The sequence below is a fragment of the Scyliorhinus torazame genome, chromosome 16, assembly GCF_047496885.1.
Source record: "Scyliorhinus torazame isolate Kashiwa2021f chromosome 16, sScyTor2.1, whole genome shotgun sequence".
Taxonomy (NCBI): domain Eukaryota; kingdom Metazoa; phylum Chordata; class Chondrichthyes; order Carcharhiniformes; family Scyliorhinidae; genus Scyliorhinus; species Scyliorhinus torazame.
The window spans coordinates 138,375,651-138,397,683 of record NC_092722.1 but is presented as its reverse complement, the minus strand read 5'-3'; the positions used below and the strand labels follow the sequence as shown (position 1 = coordinate 138,397,683).

Here is a 22,033-nt window from a genome sequence, read left to right as displayed (position 1 = left end):
ATCCTTTCTGCGTGAAGAGATACAGCCAAAAAGGAAAATAGTCTGAACAATATCGCTTTCTACAATGATCATTGAATTACAGTTAAAATAATAAAATAGCGATTCAGACACAAGCCGGCATTAAGAGATCCCACCCATCAGTGGCAGTGACTCCTATATGACACTTCACTGCAGATGTTGAGACAGGTGTGTAAACTCACCTTGCCATGACGCCGTTTAGCACTGGCGTGGACCAAGGCATAACGGCACCTGAGGCGTCAGAAACCAGCGTGGAACTACTCCCAGTGTGTGTGGTAACTCTTCGTTGCTCGTGATCATGTCTCTTGTTAATTTCATTCTTGGCTGTAATTAGTACAAACCCACAGCATCAGTCACTATTCAGGTGAGTAAGCGATTCTGAAATAATGAAACATGGCATGCCACCTAGGTGGTACACTACGAGGGCCATCAAAGGTGGCATATTCAGGAACATTGGCCTAGAAATTCAGTGACATTTTACAGTGTTTAGTGAGGCAGGTGATGTGCAAGCACATTTTGAACAAGTTACCCTGTCAACCATATTGGTACAGGCATCAAAAGTGGGGTGCAGGCCAAGCACCTTATACGAGCATTCGGCCTTCTGCATATATATGAATAATGGGCATAATGAACCTGTTACTGCCACCGTTACAAAATTGGTTTGGCCTGAAACCAGACAGCAACAATCTGTATATGGTCCCCCTCCCACTTGCCACTTCGACATTGTGATTGAAGTATTTGCATATTATAGGATAGAATGTTCATAAAGTGCAGAAAAATTAAGTACCTCTGAATAATTACGCAAATAATCTCAGGCATTTGCATATTATAGGATAGAATGTTCATAAAGTGCAGAAAAATTAAGTACCTCAGTGAATAATTACGCAAATAATCTCAGGCGATAAATGTTCATATTAATTTTAGAGAGGCAATTCTTCGGACCCCCCCCCTTCCCCCCCCCCCCCCCCCCCCCCCCCCTGTCCAGACGTTCTGGCCCCACCATGCAAGTTTTCCACTGGCAATTGGGTGATCCATTTAAATTCCCATTGACTTCAGCGGGACCGGAAGATCCTGCCGCTCAGCGGTTGAGGCTGGAAAATTCTCCCCCTCTACCCATTTCTGGGAATGATGTTTATTCTACAAATCAAACTACTTAATATTACCAGACTGTTACACTAGATGGCATCCAACAGCAGGAATTTATTTGGAGCAGAAATATGTCAGTTGCAATCTAGACCAAGAAAAAAGTAGGAAGTGCATTCAGATAGATTAGGAAAGAAGGCAGTTAATTGGGTCAAACATCAAAAATCAACATTTCTTCAAGTCAGTCAGGAAGCATCCTTACAAATCGTTAGAAAAATTAGGAAAAGGCCACTATACTGCATCAAGATAATATGTAATCAGGCTTCCTATAGAACCTTAGTTAGGCCACACTTGGAGTATAGTGTTCAATTCTGGTCGCCACACTACCAGAAGGATGTGGAGGCTTTAGAGAGGGTGCAGAAGAGATTTACCAGAATGTTGCCTGGTATGGAGGGCATACGCTATGAGGAGCGATTGAATAAACTCGGTTTGTTCTCACTGGAACGAAGGAGGTTGAGGGGCGACCTGATAGAGGTATACAAAATTATGAGGGGCATAGACAGAGTGGATAGTCAGAGGCTTTTCCCCAGGGTAGAGGGGTCAATTACTAGGGGGCATAGGTTTAAGGTGAGAGGGGCAAGGTTTAGAGTAGATGTACGAGGCAGGTTTTTACGCAGAGGGTAGTGGGTGCCTGGAACTCGCTACCGGAGGAGGTAGTGGAAGCAGGGACGATAGGGACATTTAAGGGGCATCTTGACAAATATATGAATAGGATGGGAATAGAAGGATACGGACCCAGGAAGTGTAGAAGATTGTAGTTGAGTCGGGCAGTATGGTCGGCACGGGCTTGGAGGGCCGAAGGGCCTGTTCCTGTGCTGTACATTTCTTTGTTCTTTGTTCTTTGTTCCTGTCCAGTAACTGAATTAGTTACATTCCTGTTTTTAACATGAGAATGTTTGTAACACCAAAATATTTAATGAATAATTTTTATAGTGGCATGGCTGGTCTGAGAGTTGAACTTCAACTCAGCAATGTGTTTGTTAGAGAATGTAGGAGCTAGGTAACTTAATGGGTTGAACCATGGGCCTTCATCATTAGGCCTGAGTTGAATCCAACCCAAACTGTTTTTTGTCAGATGACAAATGAAATGAGCTTGTCAGTGCAGGAAGGAATCAGGTACCATTTTTAACTGGCATCCCAATCTCTCGATCCCACCTCGGACATTCCACTGCGGGCCTCCGGACCCCACCCTCCCACTACTGCCCCAAATGACCTCTTAGAGTGTCCTCGAGCCCCCCTCGCCTCACCTCTTAAGGGCAGGGAACCTGCGGGCCGATCCCTGGCACGGGCAATCTGACAAATGGGCACCTTGGCACTGACAGCCTGGCAGTGCCTCTGCCAACCTGGCAGTGCCAAAGTGCTCAGGTGTCAAGCAGGAGTGCTAGGGTACAACCCTGCCCAGAGCATGACCACCCGGGCGCCTCCGATGGTGTGGGAGAATCCCTCAGGTGCTGTTATGCTTTGGTCCACGCCAGTGCTAAACAGCACCATGGCAAGGTCTCCCCAGTGAGGCTGTCAGTTTCTGGGCCTTGAGAGAATCGGGCGCAGCCTAATAGATCATTTAAATGTTAATCTGGAACTCACCCAGGTCCAGATCAAGAGGTCATGCGGGATCTCGTTAGATCTCACAAGGAGTTCCGAGGGTCACTCATCACGCAAGAGGCCTGCCACGAGATTTAATGGCCTTGTCGGTTACCCAGTTGGGCATGATCATGCCATTCAATTGCGCCCTTTATCTGCTGTCACTTTAAGTGGGATATCTTCATGTTAATTTGTCGCTTGTGCTCCTGTGAAGAAAATCTTGTCCTTCAATAATTTACAGGTTTATTTGATTTTACTTCATTTCAAAACTTTGCAGTTGGAAGAGAAAGACTGCAATAATTTATGTTTCCGTGTATTTACTGTCCATTTACACTCAGATTTTTCCTCTCAATTCCCCCTCTCATTTTCCCCATTCCTCCCTCTTTTAAAAAATAAATTTAGAGTACCCAATTCATTTTTCCAATTAAGGGGTAATTTAGCGTGGGTAATCCACCTACCCTGCACATCTTTGGTTTGTGGGGGCGAAACCCACGCAAGCACAGGGAGAATGTGCAAACTCCACACGGACAGTGATCCAAAGCCGGGATCGAACTCTGCTACCGTGCTGCCCTCCATTCCCCCCTCTTACTATCTTCCCCCAATCATCCCACCAGCCCCCCCAGAATGTCCTAACCCCCACTAAAAGTCCACATCCCCAAATAAACCTGAATGCAACGTTATGTCAGACATATAAAAAATCTAATATATAGAAGGGCAACATGTTACATAAAGGACTGTGGAACAAGTTACGAATTAACTACAGGGAATTGTGAGATTAAGCTATTAAAAGATCATTTGTTAAACATGATCTGCTATAAAAATAACTGCAAATTGTTTGCTGATAGCAACTAATTAATTTATTAGTATTTGCTAGTTATGTAATGATGTGGTATTGATTAGACCATCGTGTAGTTTTACACAAACCTTTATTTATCTGACATTTCCATAAAGGTCAACGACAAGTAGTAGCAATAAAAATAACTGAACTGCCTGTAGGTGAGGAGTGATGATTGGACGATCTCAATATCTCAACAGCACCCTTTATTGAAGTTAGTCAGACTGCAATTTTGTAATTGCCTGAAAACTGTCAAAAATCTACTGGCATTTTGAACTGAAGGGGCACTCTAGTTTATTTCAAATCAGTAACTATACACCCTAAACCCCTGTACTGTGGAGTCCAGCAAAGCAGCCACTAGGAGGAATACACCACTAACAAAAAACAAACCATCTTGTTGAAACTAATCCCTTCCCTGCACCCGCCATTAATCGATACCAAGTAATTTGAAGACAGTCATCAAATTGAATCAGTAAGGCAAGCAGTCCCGTGACGCACTTACTCCCGAAAGGCTTCTAATGAACCATGGAACTGGTAAACGTAACAATCTCCCAATGTCTCTTGTTTAAATGAAGCTTTAATTTGGTTAAGTTCAGCACTGTAACAACCTAAAACAGGAATGAGGGTTTTTTTGTCCTCTACCTGTTGTTCAGTAGCGGCTGGGTGATCCTTTCGGAAACCCCCTGGAAAGTCTATGTCACTAAGATTGCAGGGAGGAAAATGTAGCTCCGGGTAATCGATCACAGGACAGTGTTTCTCAAGCAAAATTTGAATATTTTGAGGCATTTGGGTTTTACAGCAGGATAAAAAAATATAGCATTGTAAATTGCTTCAGCTGATTGTCAAATGTCCAGGTTCCCTGAGATCTGAACAAATGATGGGTTAATGTGAGCGCCCTACACCTGAAATACATTTGAAATAACAAAGTTCTCTGCCACCCAGAGCCTGCAATGTTAAAGAAATAGTCTCAAAGTCAACTGTTGAGTAAAAATACAGAATGATACAAATGGAAGTATAGGTATGTGAGACAGACACACGATCTACCCGAGTGAGAACAGAGTCAAAAAGCGAGCGGGTTTAGCCGGGTGTTTCCTGGTGATCGGAGCGTCGAGAAACAGATGGAAATTAAACGTGACTCGCATTGAATAAAGGGCCTGAATGGGGAACGTGTGGCCAAAGCTGCACATAACCCCATTTTGTACAGTGGGCAGCTCCGGTCTCCATTTTGTAGTGAGAGTCCCCAGAAACAATCCCCGACCTACTCCCCCTACTGACCTAATGCATTATGGGAGGATCCCCAGCCCACCCCGCCGCCCAATCACACACGCACATAAAATTCCAGCTTGGCACTTTGGCATTGCCAACCTGGCACCACCTATGCCAGCTGGCAGTGCCACCTTGGCAGTGCCCAGCTGGCACCCAGATGGCACTGCCAATGTGCCCAGGTGGTACTGCCTGGGTGGCACCAGCAGTACCAAGGCACCATCCTGCCCAAAGGGCATGCAGCTGGGGGCCTCCGATCCCCTGGGAGACTCTTACGAGTACCGTTCTGTCTGGTCCCGTTTGTGGGGACCTGTGCTGAATGGCACTCACCCAAGGTCTTTGAGGTGAAGGGGTTGAATCCCAAAGCCTCTGGTACCTCGGGAATCTGCACATTAAAGTGAGGCTTACTGCCTCTCTCTAATAAGCAGATTTGCAGAAAGTGATCCCACCCATTTTAGGTGGGATTCACGAGGCAATTCCAAAGCAATCTCGCGAGGCATGGCGAGCCAGGTATATTCGGGAGCGGGGTCTTCCGGGCTTTCAACGGCCATGTTGCACCATGGCGAGCTGCGTTTCAGGCACAGTGTGGCCGTTGGATCGCGCCCTCAGTCATTTGTGGAAGAATTCTACCCAATTCATTAAAGATAAGTGGCAGGCTAGAAAATTAGACAGAATGTAAAAAACAGCAAGGAATAACTTAAAAATTAAGAAGAAGAGAGAAATTAAAGTGCGAGAGAAAGCTAGATAGAAATATCGAAACAGATAGTAGGAGTTTCTGCAGCAATTTGAAAAGGAAAAGAGTAAGCAAAGTGGGTGTTTGCCCTCCAGAGAGTGAGTCTGGGGAATTAAGAATGGAAAACAAGGAAATTACAGATGAATTGAACAAATGTTTTGCACCTGGCTTCCATGTAGAAATAATTGTGAATCCCGAAATGAGTTATGAATGATGAGGTGAAAGGGAGGGAGAAACGAAAAGCAATTACAATCACCAGGGAAATGGTATTGAAAAAATATTAGAACTGAAGGCTGACTCGTCGGCGGGTCCTGATGGACTCCATCCTAGTGTCTTAAAAGAAGGAACTACTAAGATAGTAAATGCATTGGTTTTAACTTTGCAAAATTCCCTAGATTCTGGAAACCTTCCATTGGATTAGAAAATAGTGAATGTGACTCCCCTATTCAAGAACACTAGAAACCACTGGCCAGTTAGCTTAACATCTGTCATACAGAAAGTACTCTGCCAAGCTTCATTGTGTATTCTTGGCTGAGAGCCAAGACAGTTATTGGAATACGAGAACAGCTGCTCCCCAGAGGAAATATTGTTTGATTGACAGCCCAGGCTCTTCTCTTTATGATCAATTTCACAATGTTTGTTTACACAAGTTAAGTCATTTTAAAGGATTATGGTTTTGTGATTTTTGAGACTTTAAAGAGTCTTTTATTTGATTGCATGCTTTTCTTACTCATACCATTTTACACAGTAGGGGTTATTGGTTTTTGAAACTCTACAGTTGGTCATTGGGGATAAAGGTGCATGGCTCAGCAGAGGAGTCATGAGGGACCACGGGTGTTTAGATGGGCAGAGGAACTATAGATGGCAGAGCTTGGCATAGAGGCATGAGGGAACATAAGTGGGTAGAGAGGCAGAGGGGACATGAAGGGTTGTAGGGAATGGGTGCAAGGACAGAGTTTGGCATAGGGAGCATGAGGAGCCATGGGTGGGGGGGTGGGGTGGGGGGGCGGATGTAGAGCACAACCTGGTAGAGAGGAGTAAGAGGGACCTTTTCAACTTGTCTTTTAAAAGATTCCTTTGTGCAGTCTAGGTTCACAATGTATGTCTAAATTGCATTGGTCCATTTTCACTTCAGGGGCGGGATTCTCTGAAAACTGGCGTGATGTCTGGGACCCAGCGCCAAAAATGGTGTGGATCACTCCAGCGTTGGCACCCCCCCCCCCCCCCAAACAACGCAAATTCTCCGGCATCGAATGGGCTAGGAGCGGCGTGATGCCATTCGCGATGGCGTCACCCGCCGTGGACAGTGACGCCGTGCGGCATCATTGACGCTGCATGGCGTGACAGCACAAAAGACGTGGCCCCCCCCCCCCACCCCGGAAGACCCGACAAGATGGCCGCCTGCCGCGTGGGCCCAAGGTTCCAGGACCGCGACATTGAGGTGCTCCTGTTCGCAGTGGAGGAGAAGAGGGAGTCCCTGTACCCCGGACACGGCCGCAGGGTCGCCCCATGCCTCAGCCGGCGTCTGTGGAGGGAGGTGGCAGAGGCCGTCAGCGCTGTGGCTCTGACACCACGGACAGGCACCCAGTGCAACAAGAAGGTGAACGACCTCGTCAGGGCAGCCAAGGTGAGTTCACCCCCCCCTCCCTGCCCGATGTGCGGCACACCCCCAGGTGAAACCAACCCTAACCCTAACCTCTGCACTATACGCGCAACCGATGGAGTGCATTCATATAGCTGTCTAACACTGCTGCCTTTTACCCCTGCCACACACCCGCTCCCCACAGGAGAAGTGCGCACACAACAATAGGGAGCATGAGAGTACTGGAGGGGGCCCAGCTGATGAGAGGCCACTCACCGTACATGAGGAAAGGGCCCTGGAACTGGCTGGCAGACCTGAGGACCGGGAGGTTGCCGATGCAGAGGTCGGGGGCCCACCAGCAGGTGAGCCACCGACATCCCGTCCCCATATCCCCCCTCCCCCGCATCCCCCCTCCCCCGTATCCCCCAGTTCCCCCATATCCCCCCTCCCCTGATATCCACCATATCCCCCCTCCCCCTATCCCCCATATCCCACCTTCCTATATCCCCATACCCCCCTACCCCATATCCCCCCTCCCCCATATCCCCCCTCCCCATATCTCCACTCCCCATATCCCCATATCACCCCTCCCCATATCTCCCCTCCCCATAGCCCCCAGATCCCCCCTCCCCCTCCCCATATCCCCATATCCCCCCCTGTATCCCCATATCCCCTCTTCCCCATATCCCCTATATCCCTCCTCCCCATATCCCCTTCCCCCATATCCCCGCTCCTCTTTATCCCCTATATCCCCCTTCCCATATCCCCCTCCCCGTATTCCCCTCCCCATATCCCCATATCCCCCCTCCCCCATATCCCCTTCACCCATATCCCCACTCCCCCATATCCCCCCTCCCCCATATCCCCATCCCCCAAATCCCCCTCCCCCATATCCCCCACATCCCCCACATCCCCCTCCCCCATATCCCTGCTCCCCATGTCCCCATATCCCCTACCCATATCCGTCCTCCCCCATATCCCCCTCCCCATATCCCCCCTCCCCCATATCCCCCTCCCCATACCCCCTCCCCATATCCCCCACATCCTCCTCCCCCATATCCCCCTCCCCATATCCACCATATCCCCTCTACCCCATATCCACCTCCCCATATCTCCCCTCCCCATATCCCCATATCCCCCTCCCCATATCCCCCTCCCCATATCCCCCTCCCCATATCCCCATCCCCATATCCACCTATCCCCCTCCCCCATATCCCCCCTATATCCCCCATATCCCCCCTCCCCACATCCCCATATACCCCCTCCCCATATAACCCCTCCCCCATGTCCCCCCTCCCCGTATCCCCCATATCCCCTCTCCCCATATCCCCTATATCCCCCCTCCCCATATCCCCCCTCCCCCATATCCCCCTCCCCCTTATCCCCCATATCCGCCCCCCATATCCCCCTCCCCGTATCCTCCATATCCCCTTCCCCATATGCCCCCTCCCCCATATCCCCCATATCCCCTTCCCCATATCCCCCCTCCCCCAAATCCCCCACCCCAATATCCCCCATATCCCCCTCCCCATATCCCCCCCCATCTCCCCCACATCCCCCTCCCCCATATTCCCCCTCCCATGTCCCCCATATCCCCCTCCCCATATCCCCCCATCCCCCATATCACCCTCCCCCATATCCCCCTCCCCCATATCCCCCATATCCCGCCTCCCCCAAAACCCCCATTTCCCCCCTCCCCCATATCACCTGATCACTGCCTGCGTGTCTAACCATGCATGCTTCATTGTGTATCGCAGGAGCAAACGTCGAGGCACCCATCCCCGCAGATCCTGACCGCCAGCAGGATACCCCAGGGCGACCACTGGATACGGAGAGACCCCGACCCTCTGGCACGCAACGCCCGCAGGATGCCCCAGGGCGACCACGGGAGACAGAGAGACCCGGATCCTCTGGCACGTGACGCCCGCAGGATGCCCTAGGGCGACCACGGGAGACGGAGAGATCTGGAGCAATAGGGAGGTGACACCCCCGTCTCGTGCGGGTATGGCGACGCAGGCGTGTGCCACCCAGCGACGAGGGGCGCAGCCACAGGCTCCCGTCGCAGGCGAGCCACAAAACCACTACCCAGGACAGCCCTACCCAGGACAGCCCTACCCACGACGCCACTACCCAGGACACCCATACCCAGGACACCCCTACCCAGGACACCCCTACCCAGGACCCCCTACCCGGGAGACCCCTACCCAGGACACCCCTACCCAGGAGACCCCTACCCAGGACACCCCTACCCAGGAGACCCCTACCTAGGAAACCGAAATACAGGACAGTGACACAGAGTGGATGGGTGGATAAGAACCGCCAACCCCAAAGTGCCATGGACTCAGAGTAGGACGATGCGCACCACACAACGCCACTGCTGTCACCAACACCCTCCACCATCGCAGAGACACTCACCTCGTTTGGGCACTTTAGTGGTGAGGCGTCTGGTACACTCACTGGTGCGCGCAACACAGCCATACAGGTACAGCAGGTGGAGGTAGGAGCAGCCGGGAGGTCGGAGGGCATCCTTGCGCAAGCGAACATCTGCCGCCCAGATGGATCCCGGGTTCCTGGAGTTACCACACCCACCCATAGCCCCGATGCAACCACCGACCCGGAGACGAGCGAAGAGGGTGACGGCCGGCTTGCGGCGGCTGCAGTCGCAGGTAGAGGAGTTCACCCGCATCCAGGAGCTGGGTGTGGTGCCGGTCACGCGTGCCACCCAGGCCGACACCGCACGGGTGCCGTCCGCGGTGGAGGCAATGGGTGCGACGGTGTCAGACATGGGGAGCAGTATGCGAGGCCTGGGGCTTTCCGTGCAGGCGGCGTCTGTGGCCCAGGACATGGCTGCCCTCTCACAGGAGGCCATGAGCCAGACCCAGTGGCAGATGGCAGAGGCGCTCAACGCCGTGGCCCTGTCTCAGCAGGCCATGGCCCAGTCTCAGCAGGCAATGCCCCAATCCCTGCAGGCCATGGCCTAGTCTCAGCAGGCCATCGCTGAGGGCATCGGCGCCATTGCCCATGTGCTAGCCGGCGTTGCACAGTCACAGACAGGGATGGCCAACTCCCTGAGCTCCATGGCTGCAAACCTTCAGACCCTTGTCGATACCAGCACGGGCCTCCAGGACTGGCAGCACCAGCACCACGGCCCTGTTATCTGCAGCTGGCCGCACGGCGACGTGCATCCCATCGATCACGCCCTGGACCATGGGAAACCCGGCCACGGCAAAGAAGCCCACGGCCCGGGCATCCTGGCTGGCCCGGCCGGATGCACCGATGTCTGCGAGATGCCGGACAGGTCCCCACCTGGCGTCTGGAATGACTCCGTGGCATAAAAGTTCAGGGCCTCCGTAACCTTGACGGACACTGGGAGAGGGTTTCCCCCCCCCAGTGCCACGCGGTGCCAGGTGTGTCAGCAGGTGGCAGATGTGTGACACGGTTTCTCGGCTCATCCGGAGTCTCCTCCTGCATTCCCGGTCCGTGAGGTCCTGGTACGACAGCCGGGGCCGGTACACACGGGGCCTCCTCGGGTGCCTCCATTGCCGTGGGGCCGCGACGTCATCCTCCCCCTCCTCGTGTTCCTCCTCCACTACGTGCTCCCCCTGCTCCTCCTACTCCTCGTCCTGTCGGGCGGGTGTCCCTCCAGCCTGGGCGGCTGCCGCCTGCCCCTCTGCGGCATGCTCCTCTGCGGCAGCCTGCGCTGCCTCTCTGGCACTCTCCTCCTCCTCCTCCAGGGCAACATGGAGAATAGCGGCTGCCGCCATGGCGGCCAACATCGCTGGCTGATCAGAAAACATGACGGCCTGTGGGGGGGGGGGGAAACGACGACATGTCATCATTGCCCGTACCCCCCCTCCCCCAGCTAGGTGGCATGGGCTGCATGGGCGCGACTATTGGAGGATGGCACCAGGCCAGGCGGACAAACTCCCTTGCCCTCGCACTCCCCGCCCCCGGCACTCATCCCCCCGTACCCGGCACTCACCCCCCCCCCGTACCCAGCACTCATCCCCCCATCCCCGGCACACACCCCCCGTCCCCGACACTCATCCCCCCTCCCCGGCACTCATTTCCTCGTACCCGGCACTCACCCCCCCCCCCTCCCGTACCCGGCACTCACCTCCCCGTACCCGGCACTCATCCCCCCTCCCCGGCACTCACCCCCCCGTACCCGGCACTCATCCCCCCCCCGTCCATGGCACTCACCCTCCCGTACCCGGCACTCACCCTCCCGTACCCGGCACTCATCTCCCCGTACCCGGCACTCATTCCCCCCCCGTACCCGGCACTCATCCCCCCCCGTCTCCCTCACAGGTACTCATCCCCCCCTTCCCCGGTACTCCCCCGAAGCCCCCCCCCGCCGCACACACACCCGCACACACCTCTCCCCCACACACACACAGACTGCGTCCACGCCATCACCTCTCGTGCGGCCACCCCCTAGGCCGTGACCTACCTCCACGCTGGACGGCGGTAACCATCAGCACTGGTTGACGCCGTTAAAAAGGTTTTTTGATTTACGCCGACGTGACCCGTGGTCACGTTGGTGGGAATTCGGCCCATGCGGCCGGGAGAATATGGGCAGCCCCGGAGTCCATTGTCTCGCACCCGCCCCTGCCATTCTCCAAGGCGGGCGGCGCGATTGACGCCCCGCTGACTTTTCACCCTTCGGAGAATTTGGCAGGCGGCGGGGGCGGGATTTACGCCACCCCCCAGCGATTCTCCGACCCGGCGGAGGGTCGGAGAATCCCGCCCCAGATTTTAGACACGGAAATGATGCCTGACACCTGTTTCGCACCTACCATGCTAAATTGGTCTGAAATTTGAAGAACAACATTGGTCCTGTCTCGATTAGGAACCTTAAATGGGTGCTGTGGCCTAAACAGTGACCCCCGACAAAGGCTCAGGCCAGGGGGTTACAGCTCCACCACAGAGTGTCTAACCCTGCACTGCCGGTTGGATGTGGCAGGCCATTTAAATCGCCATTTATTTCAGTAGGACAGTAATACCCCACCAGATGCAAACGGGCTGTAAAATCCTGGCCTAAGCTTTTTTTAAAAATGATTTTAAAACACTTTCCAGGAATGGCCTCTTCCGATTCCATAGCTCACCTGCTGCCAGCTTGCATGAGGTTCCTCTCGTGTTCATCCCACCATCATCCCCAACACCAGGAGTTCCCTGAAGGTCACTGCTGGCATGGCAGGCAGTCTGCAATTTATTGTTCCAGCCGGGCAACTTGCCTGCTAGGGTGCGAAGGTGAACAGCTAGTTGACATTACATACTCACCTATTTCCTCCTTACAATAAAACAGTTGACCTTACCTGACCACTCTCTTATTTTACGTGCAGCTGATTTAGACTCAGATACGGAAATGCTTTTACAATCTTCTTTTTTACATGGGTAAACTTTTATTATTTTTAAATGGAAGTTTTGCATTATATTGAATGTGTCTAGAATTGCTTCATTTGCTTTTTAGAAAAGATGCAGTTAGTGCTGGAGGAAGTAATTTAGGGAAATTAGCTGGTCAGCCTTCAAATTCACCAGGAGCCACATGGTGCTAGCGCATCTCCAGATGAATTGTAGCCATGTTTAATTCATATTTATTATAGACTGCGAACTTCCTGTACCTTTGGATCATTTGATATTCCCATCGGCCACCATACCTGTAACACATTTAACCTTTGATGCATCATTTTGCTAAGTCTTTTTCAATTAACTTTCCTACTTTCTCTACCTTCCCACCTCATGACAATCAACACAATATTAATCTTAACCAAACTAAGGTGCGTGTGGCCTTGTAAGTGTATCACTTGAGAAACCCGCTGCGGCAATTATCAAGGATAATTAACTCCTCTTTAATAAGCTGCAAAGGACTTGACTGTATGCATGGTTTCCCCATCAACCTTTGGCTTATTAAAGCAAATCATTTCATGCAAACTCTTTAACAGAGAAATCACTATAAAAGCAGCTAAGAAGCATGATCCTGTGAACAGGGGATACATTTTTGATTAAGAATTGTGTCTTGAATTTATGTCAAACATTAACTGTGAGTGCATTTCCAGCTTCGACAAAATGCGACTGATATAGAATAAGCCACGCAGCCACCTTTCATTTTGACTAAGGAAAGGCAGACCAGTCCCAAATCATTTAAATGAAGTAGATGTCACTGAAGTAATGCGCTGTGGCTGTAATTCTTCTTCCTGTACGCACAGACATACTGAATGACGATCAATGAATCTACCGTAGTAAATGAATTATAACTGTGTATTTCAGGGCATGGTTTCAGGTTTGAATAATTTTATTTGGAAATTTATGGAAAATTAATTATAGTTTACAGATGTTCCTTGGCTCAGCAAAAATTGGATGCATTTATGATGAGGGACGTAATCTGCTTTATGAAACTGTCCGTCCTTTGCTCAATAAAAGACAGGTCTGATAAACTGTATGAGCTGAGATTGGTTTACTAAGGGCATCAGGCGCTTCATGATGGGCTAAATCATTCCTGTCTGGCTCCATGTCTGGATAATGATGTGATTCCAGAGCGACTGCACCTACATCACCTACTGTACATTATGATGTGCTGCAGTCAACTGGCAGGGTCTGTAGTGAAGGTGAAACTGTCATATCGATCTTTTTAGCGCTAAAATATGAGCCACTTTACTTTGCTCCTGAAGCTGTGATGTGAAAAATAATAACTTGAACCCAAATTAAAAATATTGATCATTTGATGTGTTGAGAGTAAATAAACACCTACAGAAGTTTCAGGTCATTGCAGCAATGTTGTTTAGCAATAAATAAAGAAGCATGTCAGGATTTGGGGGAGGGAGGTGCATCTGTTCTTTTCCTTTGCAAATTGATTTCTCATCATTTACATCCCATAATGTTGCAGACAACATTTTTAGCCCTTAATTGCACAATCTTCTTGATATTTCGGCAAATCATCTCTCCCGAGTCGATGAGTTGTTGTTAATCCACTTGTGCATTGATTGATTGATTCTGTGCTCAATAAACTTGCATTACTTCACTTTATTTAGAGCTTCCGTCATAATTTTTTGTACATTTAAGCTTGACTTTTTTATTTCCTATGTAACAGATGAGATGACATTACTCTATTAAATGCAAGAGAAACAATTGCCACACAAATTGCTGTACTCTTGATTCTGTGCATTTTAAATGGGTGAAGACATATGCCAAATTTGTTTGACAAAATGTTTCAACTCAAGGTTGAATCGGCAACAATGGTTAAACAGGAAATCAAACAGGAATATTGGGAGGAACACTAAGGACTGGCTCTTTGGGTTATGCATTGCAAGTATATTAGCTTATTTGGCAGCTTGTGGATTTTCAATTTCACTGGGCGTAATTTTTGATTTTTTTTGTTGCAGTGTGGTGCAGTAGGTGGGGAAATTGCGGAAGGGGTGATGTTGCAGGTCCCAAGAGTGCTTTACCCACCCTACTCTTAGCCACTCAGTGCAAAGAAAAATTAAGGACGGGTCTCACCACGGGTAGTGCCTGGAAATGCCAGGGTACTGCCTGGGCATGACCGCCTCCCCTGTACTCATCTGTGTGCCCCTGGTGAGTTCTGATTGTCAGGTGCTTGTCATGGGCGCTTGTCGTGATTCACAGCACACCGACATGAATGGCCAACCCAACGGTGGGATGGGGGGGGAAAGTATCGTATTTAATTTCTATGCAAATTGGAATCCCGACTTTTGTATAACCCGCTCATGGATGCTGGGTTTGGGGCCCGTCGGGATCACTCAACTCCTGACCTCATTACAGCCTTGGTTCAAACATGGACAATAGAGCTGAATGCCCAAAATGTGAGGGGAAAGTGACTGCCCCTTGACATCAAGGCAGCATTTGATCGAGTATAACATCAAGGAGCCCTAGCAAAACTGGAATCAATGGGAATCGGGAGGAAAGCCCTCCGCTGGTTGGAGGCATAACTTTGGCACGAAGGAAGATTGTTGTGGTGGTTGGAGGTCAATCATCTCAGCTCCAGGACATCACTGCAGGAGTCCCTGAGCGTAGTGTCCTAGGCCCAGCCATCTTCAGCTGTTTTCTTCCATCATAAGGTCAGAAGTGAGGATGTTCATTGATGACTGCACAACGTTCGGTATAATTTGCGACTCCTCAGATACTGAAGCAATTCATGTCCGAATGCAGCAAGATGTGGATAATATCCAAACTTCGACCGACAAGTGGTAAGTAACATTCGTGGCACACAAGTGCCAGACAATGACCATCTCCAACAAGAGAGAATCTAACCATCGCCCCTTGAAATTCAATGGCATTACTATCGCTGAATCCCCCAGTAACAGCCTGGGGGTTACTATTGACCAAAAACTGAACTGGACTAGGCGTATAAATACTGTGGCAGAACATGTCAAAGGCTAGGAATCCTGTGGTGAGTAACTCACCTGCTGACTCCCAAAGCCTGTCCAGCATCTACAAGGCACAGGTCAAGAGTGTAATGGAATACTCTCCACTTGCCTGGATGAGTGCAGCTCCAACAACATTCAAGAAACTCAACACCATCCAGGACAAAGTAGCCCGGTTGGCTGCTGCCCCTTCCACAAACATCCTACACCAACGAACAGTGGCAGCCGTGTGTACCATCTACACTGCAGGAACTCACCAAGGATCCTTAGGCAGCACCCTCCAAACCCACGGCCACTACCATCTAGAAGGACAAGGGCAGCAGATACCTGGGGACACCACCACCTGGAGGTTCCCCTCCAAGTCACTTACCATCCTGACTTGGAAATATATTGCTGTCCCTTCACCGTTGCTGGGTTAAAATCCTGAAACTCCCTCCCTAACAGCATTATGGATATACATACACCTCAGGGACTGCAGCAGTTCAAGAAGGCAGCTTAACAACAACTTCTCAAGAGTAACTAGGGAAGGGCAATAAATGCTGGTCGAGCCAGTGATGCCCACATCCCAATAATGAATAAATCGATTCGGGAAATCCCGCCGACGTAAAAGCCATTTTGGGAGTCCTGTAAGATTTTCTGCCCCTGGCCCCTGGTGCTGTTCCCCCTACAAAAGTGGGAGTGGAAACCATCCCCCACCCCTCTCCCCCAAACCCCAAAAGCACTTTGATTAATGAGCTATGTACCCTTTAATGAAATGCGACATTTAGTTACTAAAAGTTAGGACACGAGAAGATGACTGAGGGTAATATATACTTTACTTCTTTCACCTATATCATCTCAGTTGAATTAGAATGTAGCTAATAAGTTAGATACTCGAAGTGCGCTATCACCAGATTCTGTAATCAATTCAATTGCTACATTGGTATCGATGGACTTAAAGCTGTAGTTATAGCTCATTTGGGTCACAAATATTCTTGGATATTGCCATTTATTTGTGAATTGTCAGTCAGGACAGAACATCAACTAAATTCAGAGCTGTGTCCTGGTCCCAGGCATCTTTAAAATGCCCTTATGAGAGCACACAATCTCCTGCCCAAACAGAAACACAGCAACTTCCAACTCCTGGAGAGTGAGTGAATATAACGTGTCTACACTGATGCCTTTAGTGGTCATAGATCTGAAAGCCAAATTTATAAAAGCACCCATTTTGTGTTTGAAGCCTTTTGTTATTCCTCCCCTGCCCACCAATCCCAATCGCTATACACCACCAGTGTAAATGGAAAAACTCTGCTTTGTTGGCAAATTTTGAATTCCCATTCTCTTGTCACAAAGTCCAACAAAATTGTGCATCAATCTTCCCGTCTGCATTACAGCATTTTAAGCTACAGTAGTCTGACTTTGCAAACTGCCTAAAAATAAACGGAACCCTTAGAATTAAATGCTTTTGTTCAACTAACGATGGATAAGAAAACTGAAAATTAATGTAGCTTGTCGGGATAACAAAGAGCTAAACCCATAAACTAAGCCCAAGAGGAGATGAGGAATGATAATCAGCCAATTAATCTGATTTGTTTCCTTCAGACATCAGCAACAGTGCCAAGTATCCCCTATGCCTGATTCCTAACTGAGAATCATCCATGGTGTGCAGAAACCCATATGATTTCACATATCAAAACCTCCATTTGTAATGGTACTGGTGACTATTTGAGATGTTAACAGTTGTGCATGTGAATTTGCTCCTCCTTCACGTTATAGGTTTTTAATAGTTAACAGTTAATAGTTAACTGGTGTACGCCACCCATAACGTAGCCAGCTGGAAAGTTGGTTTTCACTTTTATTCTTCTCTGCTGCTTTTGGGCTTCAGTTGAAGGAAAAACAATGGCTAAAATTTTATTTAGCTTTAATTGGGTGCTTTTCCTTCTTCAAGACGCCTGAAGGATCAAGGATGGGGAAGATGGAGCGCGAGCTAGTTCATTGGAGAAATGGTTCACGGGACATAGAAAAAAGTTCGGATTGAATGAAACAAAGGGTGACAAACTAACCAGGGTGGGAAGCCAGCCCAGGGACAATGGGCCAAATGACCTTCTTCTGTGCTCTAATGTTCTACGATAGGGTTTGCGATACTTGGGACTGAAAGAGTGAACTGAATAAAAACTGAGAGTGCGGAACACTAGGGTCCTGGGGTGGGATTCTCTGATCCTGAGGCTAAGTCGGCCTCACGTTTCCCAGAGGCGTCAACATGGACTCAGGATCAGCAATTCTGGCCCCTACAGGGGGCCAGCACGGCACTGGAGTGACCCAAGCCGCTCCAGCTGCCGATCCTGGCGTCGGATGGGTGCTGCTGGTCCGCGCATGCGCAATAGGACCAGTGCGATTTCCGCGCATGCGCAATGTCTCCCTTCTCCGCGCCGGCCCCGACGCAACATGGTGTCGGGCTACAGGGGCCGGCGCGGAACAAAGGAGGCCCCAGCCCGAGAGGTCGGCCCGCCGATCGGTGGGCCCCGATCGCGGGCCCGGCCACAGCGGAGGACCCCCTGGGGTCGGAACCCTCCTCCGCCCCCCCCCACAGCCGCCCCCGGATCCTTCCACACTGAGGTCCCGCCGGGTAAAACCAGGTTAGAACGGCGCCGGTGGGATTCGGATTTTTTGGCACGGCCGCCCGGCCCATCCGGGGCAGAGAAGCACCGGGGAGGGCCCCGTAGAGTGGCCCCCAACCCGCGATGCGCCGACCATGCTGACGCCGATTCTCCTCTCTCCGGACAAATCGTGTCACGGCGTCGGGGCGGCGTGGCGCGATTCGCGCCGGTCGCGGCGATTCTCCGGCCTGGCCCCGGGGTGAGAGAATCCCGCCCCATATTTTTGCCACAATAAAGAGAGGCCTTCCACCATGGCGAAGATCTCAAAAGTGGCTGAAAATTCCATGCCCTGCCCCCCAAACATGGCACACCATTTACCAGGGGGCGCGGGGGAGGGGAAGTGAAGTTGGACTGGGGTTCAGGCATGTACAGTTTACAGAGGCGGATGGCTACTTAACTCACTTGCTGCCACCAATGAAGTGAGATTTTGGAGTGTGACGGCCAAAGTATGCAGGTTAGTCCAACAAATTCTCCCATCTCTGCGCACCTAAGCTGGGAGCAAAAGATCTACGCCCATCACTGTATAAACATCGCTAGGATCAGGCAGTTCAACTTAACTGAATTTATTTGATGGTATCTGTATATAGAAGACACAACTTGTTTTAACTTGATTATCTCATTGTGGAAAAGGCAGACGAGAAGAGAAAATTAAGGGGGAAATTGAGGAAGAGGGAAATGTCATTTTAGTTTCTGGGAAAATCAGTTATTCAGAGCTCTCACTGGGGTGAGTGAGGAAATCCAGACAGTCTATGTTATGTATTCAAGTAACACATCCCTGCTGGTGGAACGTCACATGATCTGTAATGATGTCAGCAGAGTGTTTATGCGAGCTTATGGTTTTCCATCTTGGACTTTGTATGAGCAACATCTCCCGCATAAACATTGCATGGTGTTTTTTTTTAAGAAACCCAGTGCGTGGCATCACTCTACGGTTCTCTTTGCTGTATTTAAGGAACATAACAAAAGAGAAAATGGCGACGAGGATTGAGGCAAGAGAAATTTGTTGCACTTAAATAGTCGATGTGAAAAGCAAAAATGGGTGTCAGCAGCAGTAAGGAGCTTCTCGGGACCGGATTGAAACCTCAACTGAGGGAAAAGATGCCGATGCGAAGGTGTTTTGAAAAAGAAACGAAGTACAACCGTGAATACGCCGGGACACAGGTTTCAAGACTTGCTTACGTATTGGAAGCGTAGATTCTGAGCTGCAGAGACTGGTCAAGCGGCTGTGGGAACAGCAATTCTAAATTCTGTCCAATTCTGGCACGCAGATTGCGATCGGGCGGAGAATCGGCCATTCGCCTGAAATTCGGCAGGTGCTCAGCCTACCACTATGCTCTGACACCCGCTGGCGGTGGGATCAGGGTTCACGCCCACATACCAGCAGGAGGATGCTAATGAATGCAAATGGGTCATTAGAACCGCTTAGTGGGCTGGGCACCATATTCTCCGGTTCTCTGGGCTGGGAATCACGTGGCAGGGATCATTACTGGTATTTAAAAGCATGGCCCTGGTGTGGTGGGCCTTGCTGTGGGCCAAGGGGGTAACCCATTAAGGTTGTTCCTAAAGTCCACCCGAGAGCCACCACCCCCACCCAGAATGCACGACCTGCGCATCCCTCCCCTAACAGAATCCCCCGCATACCCCCCAGAAATTCCCAGATGGTGAGACCCCACAGAACGGCGACCCCCTAGAAAGGGAGATCCCCCACAGATACCCTCTAGATTGGGAGACTCCCCACAAAGACCCCCTGGATAGGGAACTCCCACCCGTGACTCCCTAGAGAGGGAGATATCCCACAGAGACCCCCTGGATAGAGGGACTCCCACCATGAGACCCCCTAGATAGGGAGACCCTCTCGATAGGGAGACCCACCACAAAGACCGTCGATAGGGGGACTCCCACCCAGAGTTACCCTCGAGAGGGATACCCCACAGAGACCCCTTGGGTAGAGCGACTCCCAGTCCGATACCCCCTAGATAGGGAGAGCCCTCCACAGAGACTCCCTAGATAGGGAGACCCCCCTTCTCCATAGAGACCTCCTAGATTGGGAGACCCCCTACAGACCACCTGGACAGGGCTCCCCCAGAAATCCCCTAACTAAAGGGACCCACTCCCCACAGACCCCCCAGAAAGGAGAGCCCTGTCTAGAAGCTAGAGAGCAGTCCAGGCAGGGGCAGTGAATAAAATGACTGTTCGAACACTCATCTGGGTATACACCTGTAGGCTCAGACAGAGGAAGCACCACAGGTCCATTACTGGAAAGGGAAAAGCAGTGACCTGTGTTCAACCCCTCAGATCCTTTAGCTGCAAGCCATTCATTCATTTCTCTTAGTGAGCTATGATTGACAGCTTCCACAAACACAGCCTAGTAATCTTGTTTCATTCATCTCCCTTCATGAATGCGTAATTCTGAAGTGCTGTAACCACAGTGTTTACAAACATCAACCACTTCAAAGATATGTAGGTACATTCTACTCACCCCCATTCACACTTGACTGATTTTGAAGTGCTGAGCTGGAGATTGATAGCACTTAACTCTGAAAGGGTTTCCTATTCAGGAGGTCTCAGGAAGGAGGGGGCTTCCCTATTCAGGGGGTCCCTGTGGGAAACCCCCCATATTGAGGGATCTCTGTGGGAGGGTCCCCTACTCAGGTGGGTTTGTGGGGCATCCCCCTATTCTACGAGTCCCAGGAATACATTGTAGTATAAGTGGAAGTTAATGGACAAGCAATAGATTTGCCTCTCCATATTGTTCATGGAAACTTTCCTGTTTTAATTGACGGTGTCTAATTGAGTCAAAATAAACTCAACTGAAGAGCGGTGGGAGAATGGCCTGCAGCAACTTCTGGAAAAGTATAAAAAGGTGTTTGAAGACTCACTGGGCTCAATAACAGGAATTGAAGTCCAACTCAAAATTAAGCCAAATAGCACACTAAAATGTCTCAAAGCAGAAACCATACCATGCGCCATCAGTCCAAAAATCGAAGAAGAACCTGAACAACTAGTCCAAGCAGGAGTTATTGAACCAGTTACTACAAGTGATTGGGCAACACCAATAGTTCCTGTACTAAAAGGAGGTGGCTTAGTAAAGATATGTGGAGATTTTAAGACAACTCTCAACCTGATATTGTATGCAGATCACTATCAACTGCCGCTGATTGAAGACTTGTTTGCTGGACTTTCTGGAGGTAAGAAATTCAGTAAAATAGATCTACCACAGTCATATTTACAAATGAATGTGGCTGCAAAATCACAGACGTCACTCACTCTCGTGACGCACAAATGTTTGTTCCGTTATAGGAGACCTCCATTTGGGATAACATGCCCCACTCTTTTTCAGAGGTCCATGGACCAAATTCTGAGTGGGCTAAATCAGTGTTCTTCAAACTTTTTTTCCGGGGATCCATTGTTACCAACCGTCTGACCTTCGGGATGCAACCCGGCCGACCTTCGCGACTCATGCCGGCTGACCTTCGCGACCCACGCCGGCTGACCTTCGCGACCCACGCCGGCCGACCTGAGCGACCCACCATTTTCTCTTACCTTGTTTGCTGCTGATAAAAATAGAGGAACTGGTTTTGGGTCCCTTTGGCCCTCGTACACGCTCCTCCAATGGAACCTGTGAAGCCTTCCGGTGTCGGAAAGTATGGAGTCTCCATCTGTCCAAAGTTCTGCATTTTCTTCCATAAAATATTATTAAATAAACCCCCCCCCCCGAGCTTGTAAAAAAATAAAATAAAATAAATGAAAAAAAAATGAATAAAATAAATGAATAAAATGAATAACTTGTAAAAAAAATAATAAAATGAATACAATAAAAATTAAATGAATAAAATGAATTTTAAAACAAACAAACTTGTA

General features: G+C 49.9%; 1 protein-coding gene across 5 annotated transcripts in view; it reads left to right on the top strand.

Annotated features, from left to right (window-relative positions):
* The window catches only part of inpp5a (inositol polyphosphate-5-phosphatase A), a 752,293-nt gene that overhangs the window by 375,019 nt on the left and 355,241 nt on the right, over positions 1 to 22,033 (top strand). The gene's annotated exons all lie outside the window — the stretch shown is intronic.